General features: G+C 43.9%; 1 long non-coding RNA gene across 2 annotated transcripts; it reads right to left on the reverse strand.

The window, feature by feature from the left end:
* Positions 1-500: 500 nt before the first annotated feature.
* Positions 501-23,678, reverse strand: LOC123182386 (uncharacterized). 2 transcript variants are annotated; one of them, XR_006492105.1, is made up of 5 exons: positions 23,477-23,678; positions 23,298-23,398; positions 23,100-23,207; positions 1,081-1,532; positions 501-987 (listed from the first exon to the last, which is right to left on the reverse strand). It is a non-coding gene; the product is annotated as an uncharacterized lncRNA (long non-coding RNA). The 2 variants fall into 2 exon arrangements; XR_006492104.1 differs by having other exon boundaries at positions 1,081-2,606.
* Between the last annotated feature and the right edge of the window lie 177 nt (positions 23,679-23,855).

Here is a 23,855-nt window from a genome sequence, read left to right on the forward strand (position 1 = left end):
TCGCCACGGCAGGATCTTGTGTTCTCCACTATCGGCTTCCCCTGTCGAACAGTCAAACAGGCCAAAATTCAGTCACCACCCATGAGCACACTTAGCTAGAAGTACGTACCGGAAATTATTCTAGCATTTGAACATACCGCACACCCACAGACTATCTCTTGCATGCATTTTTTCCTCTGCACGTTAAGCCTGCTCTTTCCGTACCTGATGCTAAAACTTTTCTCCCATGAACACATATTGTAAAAATCATAAGCTTCCCCCTTGTGTCAAAGCTCATTCCTAATTTTGGCACAATGACATTGTCAACAGGATTTTCAGCAAACCCGGGATTGATTTCTCCATTGCTGAAATCCTATTCGGGCATGGCGCTCAACCGGGTTCGGCAGCCCCAATCCACTCTTCATTTGCACCAAACTGGTAATGCACACTATGGTGTGTCATCATGTACTTTCTGAATCAGACAAAATGCAAACTGACTTGAACAAAAGCAAATTCAGTGTTTAACTTTTCAGATCTGTTCCCATAGTTACAAAGCTCTATGTCGCGTTGTCATGCAGGAACAATCACCACTTAATAAACAGTTTAGACTCGTCCCTTTAACTACACAAACGTAGACATGATACAGCAAAATCAATCAACATAGTCTATGTGGACACACGTCGCCTGTACGTGAAAATCATCGATAGCGCTGAAACAGATTATTACAGGAAAATCACTGAATGCCGGCAGCAGTCACTTTTCAGACTGAATTTTGCAGCACTTCAACAAGCAGAAAATATCAGTACCAGCAAAAACTTCTTACCTACGCATCCATCCTGGACTCTTGGGGTCGATCTGCTCTATGGATTTGCTCTGAGGCTTGGGGTCGATCTCGACCAGGTGCCTGCGCCGCCACTTCCATCGCACAGATCTGGCCGCGAAGCTGCGCCATCACTGGGTACCGGAGGGGCACCATGGGTATGTCACTCTCGTTCACCTCAAACACTCCTGCAATCGCTCCCGCCCCACGCCCCCAGTGAAGAATTGATTAGATCTTCATACTGAATAACCCAACATGCAACATATAACAGATTTTCTCACCTGTTAATCGGTTGCATCAAGAAGTCCATGTTCTCCGGCAGCCGCAGTCGCCTCCTCCGGTTCACCGGCCTCAAGAGAAGAAAGATCTAGTCTCGTAAGGTAGGAGACAGTTGCTTGCATCTACCCATCCCTGCATTTACTCGATCACTGTCAACACTACCAAAAAGCAACAATTCTGAACCACGGATCAGGACGGCACCGACGTCCCGAGCCACGGCTCTCCTCCGATCAGTCGACGGCGTCCCAACTTCCGTCAGAGCTATTGCCAACCAGTCAGGTCTGCACCTCTACGTATATCTCAATTTCCAAATTCCTGGTCGACCACGGGCCTGTTGTGAGCATTCAATGCACCGAATCACAGCGCAGTACCGAACGGGACAGATAACGAACTCCTGTGCACTCGAGTTCATATACTCCACGTCCAATCTCCACAGGCTCTCTTCTTCAATAGTCTGCAGCAATTTCTATAGGTGTCGTATCACACTGTTATGTACAGAAAAGACCAAGAGGAAAATATTATCGAGGATGGTCACAATGTGTCACATAGCAGGATGCGCCAAACTATTATGTTTTGCGACCTCACGCAAGTATGCAAGCGCTGGTAAAGCCTATCGCGCTACCACGGCTTCCAAAATAGGTACAATGGAAACAAGTGCACACTTCCTGTCCACAGGCAACCACGAAATATAAGCAGCACGACGCAAAATAGAACACGACACGTCGGCCTAATCCAGAATGTAAAATCATCACTTAACCAACAAGCATCACAAGAGTACAATTAAAACAAAGCTAATGCATTAAAAGAAGGGAGCAAACCTTGATGAACAGAACAAAGAAAAAGCAGACTCGATAGATGGATTCCAGGCGAAAAATTACAAAACTATACCAACACAACCAGATATCAAGATTCCTAGGATGAACTTGTAAACTGAAATACCAAAAAGAATCATATCCCATTCCGAGACGACTGTATATATACATATAAAAAAATTATGGACAAATGTGTAAATCAAAAGACCAAACAAACAATCTGAACCATGAATAAATAAACCACATCACTAATATGACCCAGCATGCAAATGGCAATCATAAATACTTCTTAATACACATTTTTAGGCCATACCAACACAAGACACCAAGACGAGGAGGGAAAATAATTTCAAGGCACATTACTAATATAACCCAACATGCAAAATAACCATCAATAATACTCTGTAGACATATTTTGAAGCCATAACAACACAGCTGGATATCATGATGCATCTAAACAAATCACAGGCAATGTATTTTTTTCGGCCACATAGATCATCAATACCGGATCAGACAGGAGAGACTCAAGCAGAAGCGAAATATACATATATGTAAGCACCAGCAGTACAGAAATTCAGAGGATGAAATAGGAGAGATGATTCTTGTGATGGAATTACAATGTGACATAATGATTATTAACATACCTACATAAAAATTAATGGAGTTACTCATGTTTCAGCTTACTCAAGAAGGTTGCAAATGGCATCATACATTGCCTGAAAGACATTAATCAAGCACATCTCAGATGATACCCCAATTATCGTTCTTTTGTTAAAGAAGATGCATAAACAATGGGATTGCCCTTACCGGAATTCAACATAGTAAGCTTGGTGGGGGAGGAGGGATGGATGTGGTGACTGTGATTGGAGGCTAGGGTTCATATGGGGTTTGCATGCAACAGCAGAGACGACCACGACGGGCCGCACGACGCACGGCGTGCGAGGGCAGGGTCGTTCGCACCCACGAATGGCTCACCCAGACAATAGGGAGGAAGAACAAGCCCACCAGTCATGGATAGTGAAAATTAACCGCGCGGTGAAAACTGGCAGAACAAATCTGGCGGCCGAGACAAACCAGTTGACCAAAAGCAGCTCCATCGAACGGCCAACAAAGCTTCAATCTGGGGGAGCGTTGGGAGGCCGAGTTGGCCAGCCTCATTATAGGTTAGAATGTTGATGACATGATCATGAATGGCGACGACCGCGAGTATATTGCCTTTGTGAAGGCACGTCTTAGTGAGCAGTTTATTATGTCTGATCTTGGCCCTCTTCGCTACTTTCTTGGGATAGAGGTCTCTTCTACCTCTGATGGATATATTTTTCTGTTCGTGGTCAGACTCTTCTTCTGGATATATTTTTCTGATCGTGGTCCGACTCTTCTTCTTTTCTATACGTTGACGACATGATCATCAATGGCGACAACCCTGAGTATATTGCCTTTGTGAAGGCACGTCTTAGTGAGCAGTTTTTTATGTCTGATCTTGGCTCTCTTCCCTACTTTCTTGGGATATAGATCTCTTCTACCTATGATGGCTTTTTTATTTCCCAAGAAAAATATATCCAGAATCTTCTTGCTCATGCTGCTCTTACTAATGAGTGCACTGTTGAGACTCCCATGGAGCTCAATGTTCATCTTCGTGCTACTAATGGTGACCCTTGTCTAATCCAACGCGTTATCATCATCTTATTGGGAGTCTTGTTTATCTAGATGTTACTCGTCCAGATATCTCCTATCCCGTCTGTCGTGGAATTGTCACGGCAGATGTCCTTGGGCTAGGACTTAGTCGTGGAGCCATCGCAACTAGGAAGCTTGAAGGGGTTATGCGGGACAAGGAACACGAGGGTTTATACTGGTTCGGCCCCTTACGGTGAAGGTAAAAGCCTACGTCCAGTTCGAGGTGTTATTGATTAGGGTTACGATCGCCAGGGAGCTAAACTGCTATGCCCGGCTCTCGGAGAGATCGTTGTCCCGCACTTAAACCGCTGCCGGGTCGTCCCTTTATATAGGGAGGCTGACGCCCAGCAGCCCTTAGAGTCCCGGCCGGCTCATAAGAGTGTCCGGCTCGGACTCTAAACAATACCTGCCTTACACTACAAGTTCTATTATAACAATAAAGATTGTACTACGAGCTTTAAGCCATCGCCGGGTCTCAGCCCATCTCTGGCCCATTATCTTGAAACTTAGCTCCGGGCTTCTGGCAATGACCCTTAGTGTAACCCGGCCCTCCTGGCGGGTGACTCCCAGGTCTATATCCTCAACATTCCATATTTTGAGTCAGTTTGTCTCTGCGCCCACACTGATTCACTATAGTCACCTCCTTTGTGTTCTTTGATATCTTCGTGGCACAATCTCTCACCGTATGCTCTTTCCCTGCTCCAGTTGATTACAGCTTCAAGCCTATTAAAATGCTACGTGGGCTAGTGATCTCTGGGATCGTCATTCACTTTTTGCTTACTGCGTTTTTCTTGTGGTTCTCACGACCTTGAAGACAAAGAAGACTACAGTTTCACGTTTGAGTGTAGAGGCTGAGTCGCGAGCTTTGGCTCTTTTGACGGCAGTGGTGACTTGGTTACGGTGGTTACTTCAGAAGTTTGGTGTTTCTGTCACTACTCTGCTCTTGTCTGACAGTACAGGTGCTCATAGTGTTGCGCACAACCCTGTGAAGAATGAGCTCACCAAGCATATTGGTGTTGATGCTTTTTTTGTGCGTGCTGGTGTGCAGGATTCGCGTTATTGCTCCTCAATATGTGCTTTCCGAGTTACAGTTGGCGGATTTCTTTAGGAAGGCCCAAACTAGAGCACAACACGACTTCTATCTCAATCTCTTCAAGCTCAGTGCTACTGACCAACCATGAGTTCGAGGGAGGGAGTTAAGAGTTATATATTTAGCCGTGTACCCTTTTGTATTTTCCCCGTTCTATAAAGTTTTTTTTGCATATTGTAAAACACTTGTACTTGTACGTGTGTATATATAATGGCATATGGCCACCTGGAAATACAAGTTGCATATTTCCTAACAGGTATCTCACTCCTGGTTAATGGCCAAAGACTTCTTAGAACTTCGTCTTTTCATGTTCCTCGACATACCATGCACTCATTTCTGGTGGTCAAATTGTTGACTCTGGTTGTCGGGTAATTCTCGACTTTGACTCATGCTCTGTTTCGGACCGTCACACTGGTGCTCTCGTGCTAGCCCCCGATGTCGTAACTCCCAGGACCTCTGGGAGCTTCACTGGTTTCACTTTCCCTCTGTTGCCTCCACCGCCAGTCACTCCACCTCTGCTGCCTTGTCTACCAACTCTTTTCAGCAGTGGGATCATCTCCTTGGTCACTTGTGTTACTCTCATCTCTCATCCTTAGTTCGGCATGGTCTTCTTGAAACGTGTGAGGCCTTAATGCACCGAATTGAACCTTTACTCTTTGTGTTCGTCTCAGGCACCCCCTTGGTGATTGTCAACCGTATGTGGTCCTTTTCCTGATGCAGATCGCTTTGCTTTCCTCCAAGAGCTATGAGTTCCGCTCCTCGCAACCTGGTCCTTGGGTCGTTACCGGTGCCTTCAACTTGATCTAGCAGGCCAGGGTGGCAAGAATAACACTAACCTAGAAAAAAGATAGATGGGCAGATTCACCGTTTCCTTGATGACCTTGGGCTTCGCGAGATCAACCTCATCAGGCAGCGCTACAATTGAAGCAAACGGTCACCAACATTGGTGCAGCCGGACCGCTTGTTCTGTTTGACGAATTGGGGATAATGATATCCTAGTTGCTTTTCTGAGCGGGATCCTCCATGGCATTACACTCAGCCTGTACACCACGCTTTTGACGCCTAGGGCTCACCAGTCCCACTTCAAGAATCTCTGGCCGAATTTTGATGGCTTCCGCCAGGTGGTTGCCGATGCCTAGCATGTGCCGTCGCACCTTCGCCCACTCTAGCGTTTGGGTGTCCTGCTGAAGCATACGGACAACACATTGCGGCCATGGAGCGACCGGCATATTGGCAGCGTCAAGCTACAACAGCTCATGGCCTAGAAAATCATTTTCCAGCTCAACGCAGTGCAGGAGTCTTGACAGCTGTCCCAAAAGGAGCTTAATGTGCGTAAAGAGTTGAAGCTTGAGTTGCTTGGTTTGGCCTCCCTCACGTGCATCATCGCATGCCAGCCCTCCGCGTCCACTAGCTAGCCAAGGGAGACGCAAACACGTGCTACTTTTACATCCATGTGTGCCATTACTCGTCCGTCATGGGTTGCGCCATCCCTGGTAGAGTTGTTTTACCAACTCCCTTTGGAGATCATCAAAGATGAGCTTGCCGTACTTGTCCAGCAGCTCTATTTGCTTATACCGGGTTGCCTCGTCGAGCCCAACAATGCCCACATTGTCTTGTTGCCAGGGAAGAAAACTCAAACAAGGTCACGCACTGCCACCTGATCTGTTTGCCGCATACCTTTGGCAGGCTTTCTCCAAGCTGCTTGCTCTCCACGTCGTGCCTCGGCTCCCGGAACTGATCAAGGAAACCCAGAGCTCCTTCATGCTCACCACTAAGGGCTTGCATGCCAGACGCATCGCAACCCTCATGCTCAAGGTTGACACTGCGAAGGCATTCGATTCAGTCTCATGGCCCTTCCTCCTATGGTCTCGCGGTACACGGGCACTGGCAGCAGATTCATCGAGTTGGTCAGAATGATTCTGCCATAGACACCCTCAACAGGGTGCATGGAAGGCATATTCATCACTGTCATGGCCTGTGGCAAGGTGACCCCCTTTTGTCTTTGTTGTTTCTTCTTTGTGCTGCAAGTGCTCAACGCCTTGTTGGTCCATGCGAAGAGCGTTGTCATGTTAGAGCCATCGTGCTGGCATGGCGTCAAGCACCTCATGGCAGTGTACGATGCCGACATGGTCATCGTCCTGTCTTCAACGTGGGGCAACCTATCTTGGTGGCACGGAGCTTATGCACCAACTTTGACAAGTGTTCCTTTGCACCAATTTGTTGCAGCATCGTCGAGATTTAAGTGATTAAGCTAAGCTTAGCGTGTGCTTTCCCAGAGCTCCCATGCATCTACCTCAGCCTCCCCTTGTCGTGCAAGATTCACACGGTCTACCTGTAGCCTCTTCTAGACAAAGTTCTCAACTGCATCCCCACTTGGCGACAAAGTTCTCAATCTACTAAACATGTTGGCTTATGCTTGTCAAATTAGTGCTTATCTCCATCCTAGTTTATCAAGCCATCTCCATGCAACTACCTCCGTAGTTACTTGCGGCGATCGAGAAGTACATTCACATTTTCCTTTAGAGTGGGACCAACATGATAAGTGACGGGCAATGCATGGTGGCCTGGAGCAAGGTGTGCTCCATGTGGAACTCAGCGGCTTCGAGATCCTTAGGTATATCTCTCATTTGCTGGGCGGATTCCTTTGAGCAAGGCACACTTCCTTAGTTCTCTTGTCCTGGTGCTCATGCTCAGAATGGTGTTGCTGAGCGCGACCAGCATCACCTTCTTGAGGCGGTTCTTGCGTTGATGATCGTCGCCTCTCTTCCACCTCACTTTTGGGTTGAGGTAGTTTCTACTTCTACCTATCTCATCAACATTAATCCTTCCTCTGCTCTACAGGCAGACATTCTTCTCGAGCGTCTTTTTGGTCATTCTCCTGACTACTCAACACTTCATTTGTTTGGTTGCATTTGCTACATTCTCCCCCCCCCCCCTGAATGCACCAAACTAACTACCCAGTCCGTTGCACGTATCTTTTTAGGTTACATTGATGAGCAAGGGCTATCGGTGTTGAGATCCTGTCAGCCATCGAATCCACATTTCTCAGGATGTGACTTCTGATGAGTCTCGTCCTTTATATCCACGTCCATCCTCTCCTTTGACCTCCCCCATTGAGGATATTTATTTCCTCGCTTTTTCCAATACACCTATCACTCAAGAGTTGCCCTCGTCCACCCATCCCACCATGTCTTCCCATACTACCATTGTAGACCCCACACCATCATCACCTGCGGCTTCCCCACCTCGTTTATTACCCGAGGCTTCCCCATAGATTTCCCCTCGTCTTCTTACTACACTGGTCGTCCGCGTGTTGTGAATTCTTCTAATGAGCGATCTCCCTCGACTATTGTCTTCTTATGTTGGCAACGCACCGCCTCCAGCTTAGCCTACTTATGGCTTCCGAGCTCGCCCGCTTCCGCCTATTGACCGCTATGGTTATTCTAGCGCCGCTCTTCTCGAGACGACTTATTGTGATGTTGTTGCTCATCCTGAATGGCAGTATGTGATGGCATCGAAGATTGATGCTCTTGCGCGCATCGGCGCGTGGGATCTCATTTCCCTTCCTCCTCATGCTTGTCTCATCACTTGTAAGTGGGTCTACAAGGTTAATACTCTCATGATTCTCTTGAGCATTACAAAGCTCGTCTAGTGATGGGAACATGGTCATGACTACGATGAGACATTTGCTCCTATGGCCCACATGACCACTCTTCGCACACTTCTCGTTGTGGCTTCTGTTCACCGTTCTGTCTCTCAGGTTGGTGTCAAGAATGCCTTTCTTAGTGTTGGGTTGCATGAGGAGGTCTATATGTGGCCACATGTTGGGTATTCCCTTTCTGATGACATGGTTTGTCGTCTTCGTTGTTCTCTTATGGCCTTAAGCAAACCCCTCGCGCCTGGTCTGAGCGTTTCCTCTCTGTAGTGATTGCGGCCAGTTTTTCAACGAGTGCTCATGATGTGCACTTTTTGTCTACCTTTCAACTCGTGGGCGAACTCTTCTACTATATGCCGATCATCACCGACGATGATTCTAAGTACATTGCCTTTGTGAAGGCTCGTCATAGTGAGTTTCTTATGTCTGATCTTGGTCCTCTTCGCTACTTTCTTGAGATTGAGGTTTCTTCTACCTTTAATGGCTTTTTTTATTTCCCAAGAGAAGTATATCCAGCATCTTCTTGCTCGCGCTGCTCTTACTGATGAGCACACTATTAAGACTCCTATGAAGCTCAATGTTCACCTTTGTATACACCTCCGCTCCCTGCCAGTCCGACTGAGCATCTGTTGCCTGGTTGTGGGTTGCTATGTGCACTGCCTCGATGCCACATCTTGTGTTCCCCTGTTGGGCAACCCCCTCACCGCACACTCGGGCGCCACCATCGGCGAGCGCCCTTTCAACCTTGTTAAGTCTGATGTCTGGGGTCCATCTCCCTTTGGCTTGGAAGGAGGTCATCGCTAGTGTATTATCTTTGTAGATGATTTCTTTTAACACACATGGATATATACTTTATTTCTTCCAGGCTAGGGCCCATGGGCGTGCAGCCCGTGCGACGAAACAGGGCCCCCAATTTCCAAGGGCCCTGAAATCCTAGCACAAGGCAGCCCATAGCAAGCAACAGCCAGCAAGCCTGCTACTCGGAACCCAGCATGGGCCCGTAAGCCGCCCCACTAGCGCTAGCACATCCAGCCGTCTAGGCCGCAGAGTCTCGCATGGAACCCAGGCGTCGAGCGATCAAGGCATCGAGCCATCGAGGAAACCAGGTCGAGTGGACGAGTCCTCTCTGCCATCGCCTCCTGGCCTCATCTCTTGTCTGTTTCTCTCCTCTTTCCAGTATGACGCTTGTCGCTCGGCGATCCTCCGTCGGTCCATCCCCATCCGATTCAACACGTGACGCTTCTATCAGTTGTCGGCCAACAATCTGTGAGTTCCGCAGATCGCATTCCATCTAGCAATTTTAATTTATGCCAATAGCTTGTTAATTATGTTATTTTCATCTTTTCTATACGTGTCTCAAGGTCCAAGTCATGTCTTCTCAGAATAGAAAACATGAATCAGGTTACCAAAAGCGTTTGAAAAAACAAAAACAGAGAAGTTAGCTCGATTAAAGAAAGGAGCTATGGATAACTTTGTTGCAAAAGAACCACATGTGTCCTCTAATAATCAATCACATGATCAAGGCCTCACAGTTGAAAATAATGTTGACCCTCATAGAGATGAACAGACAGAGAAAGAAACTAATGATGAGGTTGATGAAGATCTTATTGGTAACACAAACATTGATATGGATAATAATGGTGATGAAATCGGGACAACTAGTATTGATGTTAACGCAAATACTTCACCTGTTGCGGATGTCGGTTGTTCATTTCATGTTGATATATTTGATCCAACGAACTGGGGTTCTCTTGATCCTAAGCAGATTGACATTCTAGCACAAAAGGGCCCTAAAAGAGACTCACAATTTCAGAAAGGTCCTAAGGATAGATATTCTAGAAGGTTTTTTGCACTATTCTATACTAGAATTCTGTCAAAAGGGGAGCATTGCGATAGAGATTGGCTTGTCTATTCTAAGGACCTCAATAGAGTACTTTGCTTTGGTTGTAAACTATTTACAAAAGGGCATAGACAAGGTCAATTGGCAAACGAGGGGTGTGATGATTGGATACATGTTGGCAGTAGACTTAAAGAGCATGAGACAAGTGCAGATCATGTTTTGAATATGACCACTTGGTAAGAGCTGCGTACTACTACCTCCTTTCCGGTTTATAAGGCTTGCGTGTATCTCTATGTTGACAAATGGACCAATGTAACACAGGTTATATATCATAAAAAGTATATCATTAAAAACTCCAAATCGTATACTTTCTAGTGGTACAATTTTTAGACTATACAATTCATCTTATGTTGGCCAAATAATAGATCTAGGGATACGCGCAAGCCTTATAAACCGAAAGGTAGTAGATTGCAGAAGCATCAAACTATTGATAAAGATGCTCAAGGACAACTTGAGAATGAAAAGGAGCACTAGAGAAAATTTTTGTTCAGAATTGTTTGATTATTAAATTTCTTGGCAAGCATAATCTAGCCTTTCGTGGTAGTAACAACAAACTGTATGAAGATAGCAATGGGAATTTCTTGGGTATGGTAGAGCTGTCGGCTGAATTTAACACAGTTATTGAAGAGCATGTACGCCGTATTTACAAATGAAGAAAGTCATGCTCATCATCTCGATCATTAAGTTTGAGATTGTTAAGAAAATAAAGAGGCAAGCCACCAAGAACATGTCTTTAATTGTTAAGTATGTGGATTCATCTTCAAGTCATGTTTTTGTAGAAGAATTCTTTCTAGGATTTTTAGATGTAATGATACAACTGGGCAAGGACTTTGAAGTGCTAGAGAATGAACTTAAGCTTCTTGATCTTAATATAGATAATGTGAGAGGACAAGCATCTTGGGGTACAAAGGAGACTTCTGAATGTAAATCCTAGAGCTATCTATTCTGCCTGTGGCTGCCATAGCCTTAATTTAACACTTCGTGATATCATCTAACACATTTATATAACTTTCACAATTTTTACTAAGAAATGGAAGATTCTAAAAGATAACATAGATAGGAGTGACGCTCAAGTTAGTATTAGCTACACGTTGGGAGAGTCGTGTGGACAGTGTTAAAGCTACCAGATTTCAATGTGCAGACATTCGGGAGGCTCTACTTCAGGTACCCAATATTTTTCTATTGATTATTATGTAATTCCTTTGGCTATCTTCAACTATAACATATATTTTCTTTCTTTTCATTTTAGGTATCCGAAATTGATAATGATATAAAAACGAGAAGCGAGGCAAAAGGTTTGGCAAATGAACCTAGGGAGTATGAATTTATAGTGGCAATAGTCATTTGGTATGAGGTATTATATGTTGTTAATTTGGTAAGCAAACACTTGCAAGCAAAGGATATGCTTATACATGTTACTATTGAGAAAGTGAAAGGGTTGATTACTTTTTTCAAGGGGTATAGAGAAAGTGGCTTTTTAGAAGCATTGGAGATAGCCAAAAAATTGCACTTGATATGGATATCGGTACAACATTAAAAGACGAGATATGAAAAGAAAGAGATATTTTGATGAGAACCCAGATGACACAAATGTTGCAAGACAGTCCGCAGAGAAATAATTTAGAATCGATTATTTTACAACTATTGTTGATCAAGCAATTATGTCACTTGCAAGCAGATTTGAACAATATGAGGGTTACCAGAAATATTTTGGTTTCTTATTTACTTCCAAATCATTGCGATCATTGGATAATGAGAGTTTGAAATCTTCTTGTGATAATCTTGAGGATGCCCTTAAAAAAGATGGCAAATCTGACATTGATGCCAATGAACTGTACGTGGAGTTGAGGTACTTACATATTTCGTTCCAAAGGATGATATGGTGCTAGTTGAAAATCTAAAGTTCTAGAAGTGACATGATTGTTTTCCCAATGCAAGTATTGGATACAAAGTTCTATTGACCATTCCAGTGACTGTTGCATTAGCAGAAAGAAGTTTTTCAAAATTGAAGCTACTGAATTCCTATATGCGTACTACAATGACATAACAAAGGCTTACTGATTTGGCCACAATAGCACTTGAGAGTGAAGTGTTGGAGAACATTGATTACGAGGATATAATTGAATATTTCATTTCAAATAACACAAAGAATAATGTTATTCAAGTAAACACTATGCAACCAAGCTTCGAATAGGTATGGTTCTTGAATATATTCCTTGCTATGTAAGACATGATGATATATACACTACAATTGTTTTAATTTTCTATAGTGAGGATGAGGTAGGGCCTATTTTAGAGTTCCGCATAGGGACTCTGATTACACCGGCCCGGCCCTGATTTCTTCCCGCGGTGAGGTCTTATCTATATATATAAGCGTTTTGTTGCCATGGTTCACACTCAGTTCTCTACGCCTATTCGTGTGTTCTATGCTGACTCTGCTGGAGAATATATATATATATAGATGATTTCTCTTGGCACACATTGATATACTTTATTTCTTCCCGTAGCGAGGTTTTATCTAGATATAACATTTTGTGCCATGGTTCACACTTAGTTCTTTACCCCTATTCGTGTGTTCTATGCTGACTCTACCGGACAATATATCTCCAAGCTGTTACGTGTAGTCCTTGCTGAGCAGGGTAATCTTCCTCAGTTCTCTTGTCCTGGTGCTCATACTCAGAATGGCGTGGCTGAGTGCAAAGCATCATCACCTTCTTGAGACGGCTCTTCCGTTGATAGTCACTACCTCTCTTCCGCCGCACTTTTGGGTCGAGTATGTCTCCACTTCCATCTATCTCATCAACCTTCAGCAATCAACTGCTCTGCAAGGTGGCGCTCCTTTCAAGCGTCTATTTGATTGTTTCCTGATTATTCGACATTTCAATTGTCTGGTTATGTTTGCTATGTCCTGCTTGCTTCACATGAATGCACCAAACTGATTGCTCAGTCTGTTGAGTGTGTATTCTTAGAATACAACGATGGGCATAAGGGATATCGTTGTTGGGGTCATGTTGGTTATCGGATGCCTATTCTCGGGGTATGACTTTATGAGTCTCTTCCTTCTACCCGTGTCCATCTTCCTTGACCTTTTCAGTGGAGGATCTCTTTTTTTACCTCACTCATCACATGATTCTACACCTTCATCACCGATGGCTTCCTTGTCTCTATTACCTGAGTTTATCCTGATAATTCCTGCTTGTATTCTTCCATCGTTTCCTCACTTGTATACACGTCATCCACGTGTTGTGGATGCGTCTACAAATGTGCCATCTTCCTCATCTCACCAAATTATGGATAGCTTCCTCCTCCGCTTCAGCCTGTTGATCGCCTTAGTCTTCCAAGCATTGGCGCAGCTGTTCTTGAGCCGACTTCTTACCGTGATGTTGTTCATACCAAATGGCACCTTTCCATGCCAGAGGAGATTGCTCTTTTTCAATGGTCTCGAAGAGAGAAATTTCCCATTTTTATCTATGGAGGGCATGTGGGATATTGTTTCTCTTCCTCCGGGGTGTTCGTCCCATCACTTGGTGGTGGGTTTACAAAGTTAAGACTCGTTCTGATGGTTCTCTTGAGCGTAACAAAGCTCGTTTTATGGCTCGCGCCTTTCAGCAAGAGCATGGTTATGATAACGAGTCCTGATTATGATGAGACTTTTTTCTCCTACAAACCATATGAGACTTTTTTCTCCAACAAACCATATGACCACTTCTCACACACTTCTTTTGTGGCCTCTGTTCGCCATAGGTCTCTCTCGGCTTGATGTTAAAAATGTCTTTCTTAACGGTGAGCGGCTTGAGGAGGTTTACGCAGCCACCACCTGGGTATTCTGCTCCTGACGACATGCTTTGTTGCCTTCGTCGCTCTCTCTATGGCTTTAGGCAAGCCCCTCGCGCTTGGTTTGAGCGTTTTGCCTCTTTGAGGTCGTGAAGTGGTTGGGAGTGAGACTAAGAGAAATACTGGAAAGGAGATGCTGACTAGCGTATTAGGAGAATGAGGCCTAAATTGAATTGCTGAGATGAGTTATAGGCCCGCTACCAAAATGGTTGGTGTATGCTTCTCCATAGTGGGCCACGCAAACAGGACCGAGTGGGACATACTCATACTCTATCAAGCCCAAATGATAATCTTCTTTTTTTTTTGCAAACTTCAACCCCAGCTTTCTAATAATAATTTGACCCAAACACTTAACATAACATTGACCATAATTCTTTATACATCACACAGTGATCTAAACGCTTTTATATTTCTTTACATAGGGAGTACTAACATGTAAGGAAATTTTAAAAAAGAGTTTATAAATTCAATAAATGCTCATAAATTCAAAAAATATGTTTGTGAATTAAATAGATGTTCACAAATTCAAAATATATGTTTGCGAATTCAAAAAATGTTCAGGTGTTCAAAACATAGTTTACAAATTCAAAAATTGTTCACGAATTCCAAAAAAATTGTCGATTCCAAAAATGTTCACACATTCAAAAATTGGTCACATATTGGAAAATGTTCACGTGTTCAAAACAAGTTCATGAATCAAAAAAATGTACATGAATACGCAAAATTATTCACATGTTGAAGAATATGGCGAATTCATAAAATGTTCACGTCGAATTAAAAAATGTACGCAGATTCTAAAACAATTTCACAAATTCCAAAAAGTTCATGTATTCAAAAAATGTTTACGTATTCAAGACATCTAAGAACTCCAAAAATGTTAATGAATCCAAAATTGTTCGCAAATGCCAAAAACATTCATGTATTCGAACAATGTTCACATTTCAAAAATCTTCACAAATAGAAAAGTTAAAAAAATAAAAAATCATGAATTTGAACAACATTCAGGAAATCAATTTTTAGCAATTCGAAAATTAGAATTTTAAATAAGTTCACAAATAGAAAATTTCACAAATTTGAAAAGTTCAACAAAATTAAAAAGGAAAAACGAACACAAAAAACAAAAGATAGAAAAAAAGATAAAAGATGAAGCAAAAAACCGGTTGGATCGATCCCCAATCCCCAACCGCTTCTGGAAAACCGAGTCTGGCTCTTCATCTCGAGATACTTCTTCGTCGACCTCTTCAATTGAGCCCCCTGACTACGCTAGAGATTACACGACGTTAGTGTCTGGTAGCTGCTTCTTTTGGTTCTCCATCGACACGTTTTTAAGGTTTTGCTACTTACTCTAATGGTACCGAGGGACTATTTTTTTTACAATATCAAACTTACGATTCTTCCAATTTGTCCTCCATTCCACCTCCATATTCTCTTGTTCATGTTCTTACTGTCGATGGTACTTCCCTCCCAGTAGATAATAATGGCACTCTTAGCACTTTGACTTTTCATGTTCCTTCTTTTGCTCATCTTCCTCGACTTTACTACACTCGTGGTCCGCATGTTGTGGATTCTTTTCATGAGCCATCTCCCTTGACTATTATATCTTCTTTTGTTGTCAACGCATCGCCTCCAGCTCAGCCTACTTATGGCTTTTGAGCTCACTCGCTTCTGCCTATTGACCGTTGTGGTTACTGTGCAACTCTTCCTGAGTTGACTTCTTATCGTGAGGTTGTTCATCCTAAATGGCTCGATGTGATGGCATCGAAGATTCATGCTCTTACTCGCATCGACACTTGGAATCTCATTTCCCTTCCTCCCCATGCTCATCTCAACACTTGTGAGTGTTACGAAGTTCGTTTAGTGGTGAGAACATGGTCATGACTACGATAAGACATTTGCTCCTGTATATATGGCCCACACGACCACTCTTCACACACTTCTCAATGTGGCTTCTATTCGCCGCTAGTGTGTCTCTCAGCTTGATGTCAAGAATGTCTACATGTAGCCACCACCTGGGTTCTCTTGATGGCATGGTTTGTCGTCTTTGTCGCTGTCTATATGGCCCTAAGCAAACCCCCCCCCCCTCGTGCCTGGTTTGAGCGATTTGTCTCAGTGGTGATTGCGGCTGGTTTTTGGCGAGTGCTCATGTCCTGCACTTTCGGTCCACCATTCAACTCGTGGCCGAACATTTCTTCTACATGTCGATCATCACCGACAACGACTCTTAAGTACATTACCTTTGTGAAGGCTCGTCATATTGAATTCGTATGTCTGATCTTGGTCCTCTTCACTACTTCCTTGAGATTGTTATGTATTTCCAAAATCTTCTTGCTCATGTTGCTCTTACTGATGAGCGCATTGTTGAGACTCCTATGGAGCCAACGTCCACATTTGTGACCACCTCCGCTCCCTGCAAGTCTGGATGGGAATCCTTTGCCTTGTTGCGGGTTGCTATGAGCACTGTCTCAATCCCACATCCCATGTTCCCTTGTTGTGCGACACCATAACAGCACGCTTGAGCACCACCAATGGTGAGCAGGAGCTCGGACAGTCGACGCGTACCTGGATTATGAACGGGGCGAGCCGACGACAGGCGCTACCTAAAGTCGAGGCCAAGGGGGCACAGTAGGAGAACCTAGGGTGCTTAATCAAGCGTGTGGCACACAACCCGCAAGCAAGAGAAGAACACCAAGCCAAATCGGCAGGGTACAGAGTGAACAGGCACGTGGGATGTTGGATCAAGTCCCTCTGCCGCCATCGCCACCAGTCTCTGCCTCTGTTGCCTTGTCTACCAGCTATTTTCAGCAGTGGCATCATCGCCTTGGGTCCCTTGTGATCTCTCATCCTTAGTCCGACGTGGCCTTCTTGCATCCGTCTCCGACGATGCCTCTAAGCGTCAAGGTTGTCGGCTTCATAAACAGGTCCGGTTACCTTATACTCATAGCAAGACAATGTCTCAGCGTCCTTTCAACCATGTTCACTTTGATGTCGAGAGTCCATCTTCCTTTGCCTCGAAAGGAGGTCATCGCTAGTGACTTCTCTCGACACACCTGGATATACTTTATTTCTTCTCATACTTGGGTAAAGCCTTTTGGTGCCATGGTTCACACTCGGTTCTCTACGCCTATTCGTGTGTTCTGTGACTCTGGTGGAGAATATATCTCCAAGTTGTTGCATGGAATCCTTCCTGAGCAGACTTCTGTTCCCTTATCCTGGTGCTCATGCTTAGAATGGTGTGGCTGAGCACAAGCATCGTCACCTTCTTGAGACAGCTTGTCCACTGATGGTTACCACCTCTCTTTCGCCGCACTTTTGGGCCGAGTCTGTCACCACTTCCATCTATCTCATCAACCTTCAGCAATACATTGCTCTGCAAGGTGGAGCTCCTTTCGAGCGTCTATTTGATCGTTTCCTGATTATTCAACGCTTCAATTGTTTGGTTGTGTTTGGTATGTCCTTGCCCCACGTGAACGCAAAAAACTGACTGCTCAGTTCGTTGAGTGTGTCTCCTTAGGATACAACGATGAGCGTAAGGGATATCGTTGTTGGTATCATGTTAGTCGTTGGATGCCTATTTCTTGAGATATGACTTTTGATGAGTCTCATCCCTTCTATTCGCGTCCATCTTTCTCGACCTTTTTAGTGGAGGATATCTTTTTTTTAATCCCGACACTCCTATCACTCCAGTTGATCCCTTATCCATTCGTTGTACTGCTCCTGCTTCTCCAATTATTGCAGACCCCATGGCATCATCTCCTATGATTTCCTCACCTCGCTTATCACAGGATTCTACACCTTCATCAGTTGTGGCTTCCTTGTCTCCATCACCTGAGTTTATCCCGATGATTCCTACCCGTATTCTTCCATCTTTTCCTCACTTTTATATACATCGTCTATGTGTTGTGAATGCATCTAATGATGCCACTTCCCCTCTTCGCCTACTTATGACTTGCTTCCTCATCCACTTCCGCCTGTTGACCACTTTGGTCTTCCAGTGTTCTTGAGCCGACTTCTTGTCGTGATGTTGTTCATACCAAATGGCACCTTGCGATGGCAGAGGATATTGTTGCTGTTGAGCGCCCCGGCTCGTGGGATATTGTTTCTCTTCCTCCTTGTGTTTGTCCCATCACTTGGTGGGTCCACAATATTATGACTCGCTCTGATGGTTCTCTTGAGCATTACAAAGCTCGTCTTGTGGCTCGTGGCTTTCAGCAAGAGCATGGTCCTGACTACGAATCCTAATTACAATGAGACTTTTTGCTCCTGCAAACCATATGACCACTTCTCGCACTTCTTTTGTGGCCTATGTTTGCCACGGGTCTGTCTCGGCTGGATGTTAAGAATGTCTTTCTTAATGGCGAGCTGCATGAGGAGGCTTAAATGCAGCCACCACATGGGTACTCTACTCCTAACGACATGCTTTGTTCCCTTCATCGCTCTTTCTATGGCTTTAAGCAAGCCCCTCACGCCTGGTTTGAGTGTTTTGCCTCTATGGTGGTTGTTGCTGGTTTTCAGCGAGTCCTCATGATATGACATTGTTTGTCCTCCTTTTCTGCTCTTGGTAGGACTCTTCTTCTATATGTTGATGACATGATCATCAACGGCAAAGACCTTGAGTATATTGCCTTTGTGAAGGCATGTCTGAGTAAGGAGTTTCTTATGTTTGATCTTGGCCCTCTTCGCTACTTTCTTAGGATTGAGGTATCTTCTTGCTCAAAAATAATAATCCAGGATCTTACTCTTGCCGCTCTTACTCATGAGCACACTGTTGAGACTCCCATGAAGCTCAATGTTCACCTCCGTGCTACTGATGGTGACCCTTTGTCTGATCTTGACACTTTATCGTCATCTTACTGGGAGTCCTGTCTATCTCGCTGCCACTCACCGGAAAGAAGAAACAGATTACAGTGCCCCCATTCTAGTGCACCTCCTCCCGCAGCGTCATCGCTCCACTGTCCTACTGATGAGCGCATTGTTGAGACTCCTATGGAGCCAACGTCCACATTTGTGACCACCTCCGTTCCCTGAAAGTCTGGATGGGAATCCTTTGCCTTGCTACGGGTTGCTATGAGCACTGTCTCAATCCCACATCCCGTGTTCCCTTGTTGTGCGATACCATAACCGCACGCTCGAGCACCACCAATGGTGAGCAGGAGCTCGGACAGTCGACGCGTACCTGGATTATGAACGGGGCAAGCCGGCGACAGGCGCTACCTAAAGTCGAGGCCAAGGGCGCACAGTGGGAGAACCTGGGGTGCTTAATCAAGCACGTGGCACACAACCCGCAAGCAGGAGAAGAACACCAAGCCAAATCGGCAGGGTACAGAGAGTGCACAGATACGTGGGATGCCGGATCAAGTCCCTCTACTTCCACCGCCACCAGTGTGAACTAGCTATTTTCAACAGTGGCATCATCGCCTTGGGTCACTTGTGATCTCTCATCCTTAGTTCGACGTGGTCTTCTTGGATACGTCTCTAACGATGTCTCTAATCTGTGGTCCAATTACCTACTCATAGCGAGACAGTGTCTTAGCGTCCTTTCGACCTTGTTCACTCTGATCTCGAGGGTTCATCTCCCTTTGCCTCTGCTAGTGACTTCTCTCTACGCACCTGGATATACTTTATTTCTTCTCGTAGTGAGGTCTTATCTATAAGCCTTTTGCTGTCATGGTTCACACTCAGTTCTCTACGCCTATTCGTGTGTTCTGTGATGACTCTGGTGGAGAGTATATCTCCAAGTTGTTGCGTGGAATCCTTGCTGAGCAGACTTTGGTTCTCTTATCCTAGTGCTCATGCTCATAATGGCGTGGCTGAGTGCAAGCATCGTCACCTTCTTGAGACGGCTCATTCGTTCATGGTCACAGCCTCTCTTACCCCACACTTTTGGGCCGAGTTTGTCCCCAATTCCATATATCTCGTCAACCTTCACCAATCCACTGCTCTACAGAGTGGCGCTCCTTTCGAGCCTCTATTTGATCGTTTATTCAGCGCTTCAATTGTTTGGTTGTGTTTTCTATGTCCTTGCCCCTCGTGAATGCACCACACTGACTTCTCGGTCTGTTTAGTATGTCTTCTTAGGATACAACGATGAGCATAAGGGATATCGTTGTTGGGATCATGTTGGTCGTCGGATACCTATTTCCCAGGATATGACTTTTGTTGAGTCTCATCCCTTCTACCTGTGTCCATCTTCTTCGGCCTTTAAAGTGGAGTATATCTCTTTCCACAATTTTCCCGACACTCCTACCACTCCTATTGAGCCCTTATCCAGTCGTCATACTCCTACTTCTCTGGTTATTGTAGAACCAATGTCATCATCTCCTATGATTTCCTCACCTCGATTATCACATGATTCTACACCTTCATCAACGGTGGCTTCCTTGTCTCCATCCCTTGAGTTTATCCCAATGATTCCAGCTTGTATTCTTCCAACTTTTCCTAACTTCTATACAGTTTGTGTGCGTGTTGTGGATGCATCTACTGATGTGCCATCTTCTGCGTCTCAGCCTACTTATGGATTGCGTCCTCGTCCGCTTCGGCCTATTGACCGCCTTGGTCTTCCAAGCATTGGCGCTGCTGTTCTTGAGCCGACTTCTTATTATGATGTTGTTCATACCAAAGGGCAACTTATGATGGCAGAGGAGATTGTTGCTCTTGAGCGCATCGGCACGTGAGATATTGTTTATGTTCCTCCTCGTGTTCGTCCCATCACTTGGTGGGTCTACAAGGTTAGGACTCACTCTGATGGTTCTCTTGCTTGTGGGTCGTGGCTTTCAGCAGGAGCATGGTCCTGATTACGATGAGACTTTTGCTCCTGGAAACCGTATGACCACTGTGCGCACACTTCTTATTGTGGCCTTTGTTCGCCACAGGTCTATGTCTAGGCTTGATGTTAAGAATGCCTTTCTTAATGGTGAGTTGCGTGAGGAGGTTTACATACATCCACCAGTGGGTATTCTGCATCTTACGACATGCTTTGTCATCTTCATCACTTTATGGCTTTAAGCAAGCCCCTCGCGCCTGGTTTGAGCATTTTGCCTCTATGGTCGCTGCTGCTAGTTTTCAGCTAGTGCTCATGATTCGACGTTGTTTGTCCTCCTTTCTGCTCTTGGTACGACTCTTCTTCTATATGTTGATGACATGATCATCACCGACGCAGACTGTGAGTATATTGTCTTTGTGAAGGCATGTCTTAGTATGCAGTTTCTTATGTCTTATCTTGGCCCTCTCTGCTACTTTCTTGGGATTGAGGTCCCTTCTTGCTCAATTATTATAATCCAAGATCTTGTTACTCGCGCTGCTCTTACTGATGAGCGCACTGTTGAGACTCCCATGGAGCTCCATGTTCACCTCCCTGCTACTGATGTTGACCCATTGTCTGGTCTGACTACATTTTGTTGGTAGTCTTGTCTATCTGCCTGGCTGAAGAAGAAACAGATTGCAGTGCCCCCCATTTGAGTGCACCTCCTCCTGCGGCACCGTCGCTCCACTTCCCTACTCTACCCTCCACTATATGCTCTGTGGCATTGTCGTCGTGGCCAGGATGGTGGCAAACTCGCTAGCACCGATGCCTCTCGGATTATGTTGTTGCTAGAGCCTTCATGCTCTCAAGTGGCATGAACGGCCAAAGGGGACAATGCCACCATGGTTGTTGGCATTCCCTCTGTCGGATCGTGAAGTGTTTGGGAGTGAGACTAAGAGAAATATGGAAAAGGAGATGATGACCTAAACAGAATTGCTGAGATGAGTTATAGGCCCACTACCAAAATGGTTGGCGTGTTCTTCTCCATAGTGTGACACGCCTTTGATACAAACACAACCTAGTGAGATAATCATACTCTATCAAGCCCAAATAACAATCTTCTTTTTACCCTACTTTCAGATAATAATGACCCAAACACTAAACATAGCATTGACCATAATTCTTTATATATCACACCATATACTTAGAATCTACTAACATCTAAGACGAATTTGAAAAAAAATGTTTGCGAATTAAATAAATGTTCACAAAATTAAAAAATATGTTTGCAAATTCAAAAAATGTTTCCCAACTCCAGAAATGTTCATGTATTCAAAAGAAGTTCACGGATTAAAAATGGTGAATTCCAAAAATATTCACGCATTCAAAAAATGATCACATATTCAAAACAAGTTCATGAATTCAAATGAATACGAAAAACTGTTAAATGTTCGCAACGAATTCGAAAAATGTTCCTGGATTCTAAAACAATGTTCACAAATTCCAAAAATGTTCACGTATTCGAAAAATGTTCATTCAAGACAAGTGTGGTTCCAAAAATGTTCATGAATTCAAAAAATGTTAAAGGCGAATTCAAAAAATTGTTCATGCATTCTAAAAACTCTTCACAAATTTCAAAAACGCTCACGTATTCGATAAATGTTCACATATTCAAAAACTATTCAACAATTGGAAAAGGTTCAAAATTTTCAAAAAATATTCACGAATTTGAAAACATTCGGTAATTCAATTTTTTAGCAAATTCAAAAATGTGAATTGAAATTGTTCAGAAATTTGAAAAAGGTTCAAAATATAAAAAGGAAAAAGAAAAGGCGAACACGAAGAAAAACATAGCGTTGACCATTATTCTTTATACATCACACCATATTTTTTAGAATCTACTAACATGAAAGCCGTATAAAAAAAAGAAATCTACACATGTAACTTACATGTACCATTATAATTATATTATTTTAGAAATTCTAGGTAGGTTTGTCTAGATGTCTAGACCCATGTGGCCATGTCTATACTCTACAACACCTTATATACTCTACAACAATGTATGTTTGTAAATAGAAGGGTGTGGCTTAATCTCTATTCCCAACCTAGGGGTGTGCATTACGTGATGGGGAGAAAATCTCTGAACTTCGCCAAAAACTTAAGGAAGTAAATGCAACTAAAATAAACAATTATGTATGCGATTTCAAAAGAAAGATATAACGGCAAGGTGTTTAACAAATCTGAATGCATGTTGTATCATGCTTATCGAGTGAACAAAACAAATATCAGGATAGATACTAAGAAACAGAATGCATACCACCACGAACACTGCCACCATTAGCTTTGTCATGTCACAGAATGTTGCGTGATAAAAGCCCACCGTGCTAACTCAGCAGCTTCCTCAACTGACATGTTGAATTTGTAACTGAAATGGAAAGCACAAACATAAGGGATGCAACTTCAAGATAATATGAACTGTGAGCAAAGCAACATATAGAGGTATAAAAAAGCATACCCCTCATCCAAGATACCATATAAGCATACAAAGAACTAGAGAACAGGCTGCTTCCCTTGAACCAAGCACCCTCGCTATCAACATAGTACCAAGACCGGACCCTAGAAAAAGAGCGGAATTGTTAAGCATAGACCTAAGTACAGCATAATGACACTACAATATGTCAAAGGGCCACTCACAGATCCATCAAATCCAACAATCATTGTACCGATTGGAAGTAGCATCCCACGGTATGAAAATAAAGGATGTTAGCCAATGTCTTTAAAGAACCAGCAATAGAAATCCTTTGCTTGTTGATGAGCTCAAGCTCATGAGCCTCATGAACCTCTGAAGGAAGAAACTATTGTTAGGATAATTCATCCTGGAGCCCGGGCTCATCTGCACCTGATCAGCAAAAAATTCAAAACAAATACTAGAAAAATTCAAAAAAATCCAAAAAAAAATCGGGTGGTAGATAAGTTGATGCGTGAGGCCCGCTCCAAAATTCAACTCATTTGGATATCTGAGCAGGCCTCGGCAAAAAAGACAAATCGGGTCAAAACAGTTTGTGAACAGTAA

Source organism: Triticum aestivum, chromosome 1D (genome assembly GCF_018294505.1).
Source record: "Triticum aestivum cultivar Chinese Spring chromosome 1D, IWGSC CS RefSeq v2.1, whole genome shotgun sequence".
Lineage (NCBI taxonomy): Eukaryota > Viridiplantae > Streptophyta > Magnoliopsida > Poales > Poaceae > Triticum > Triticum aestivum.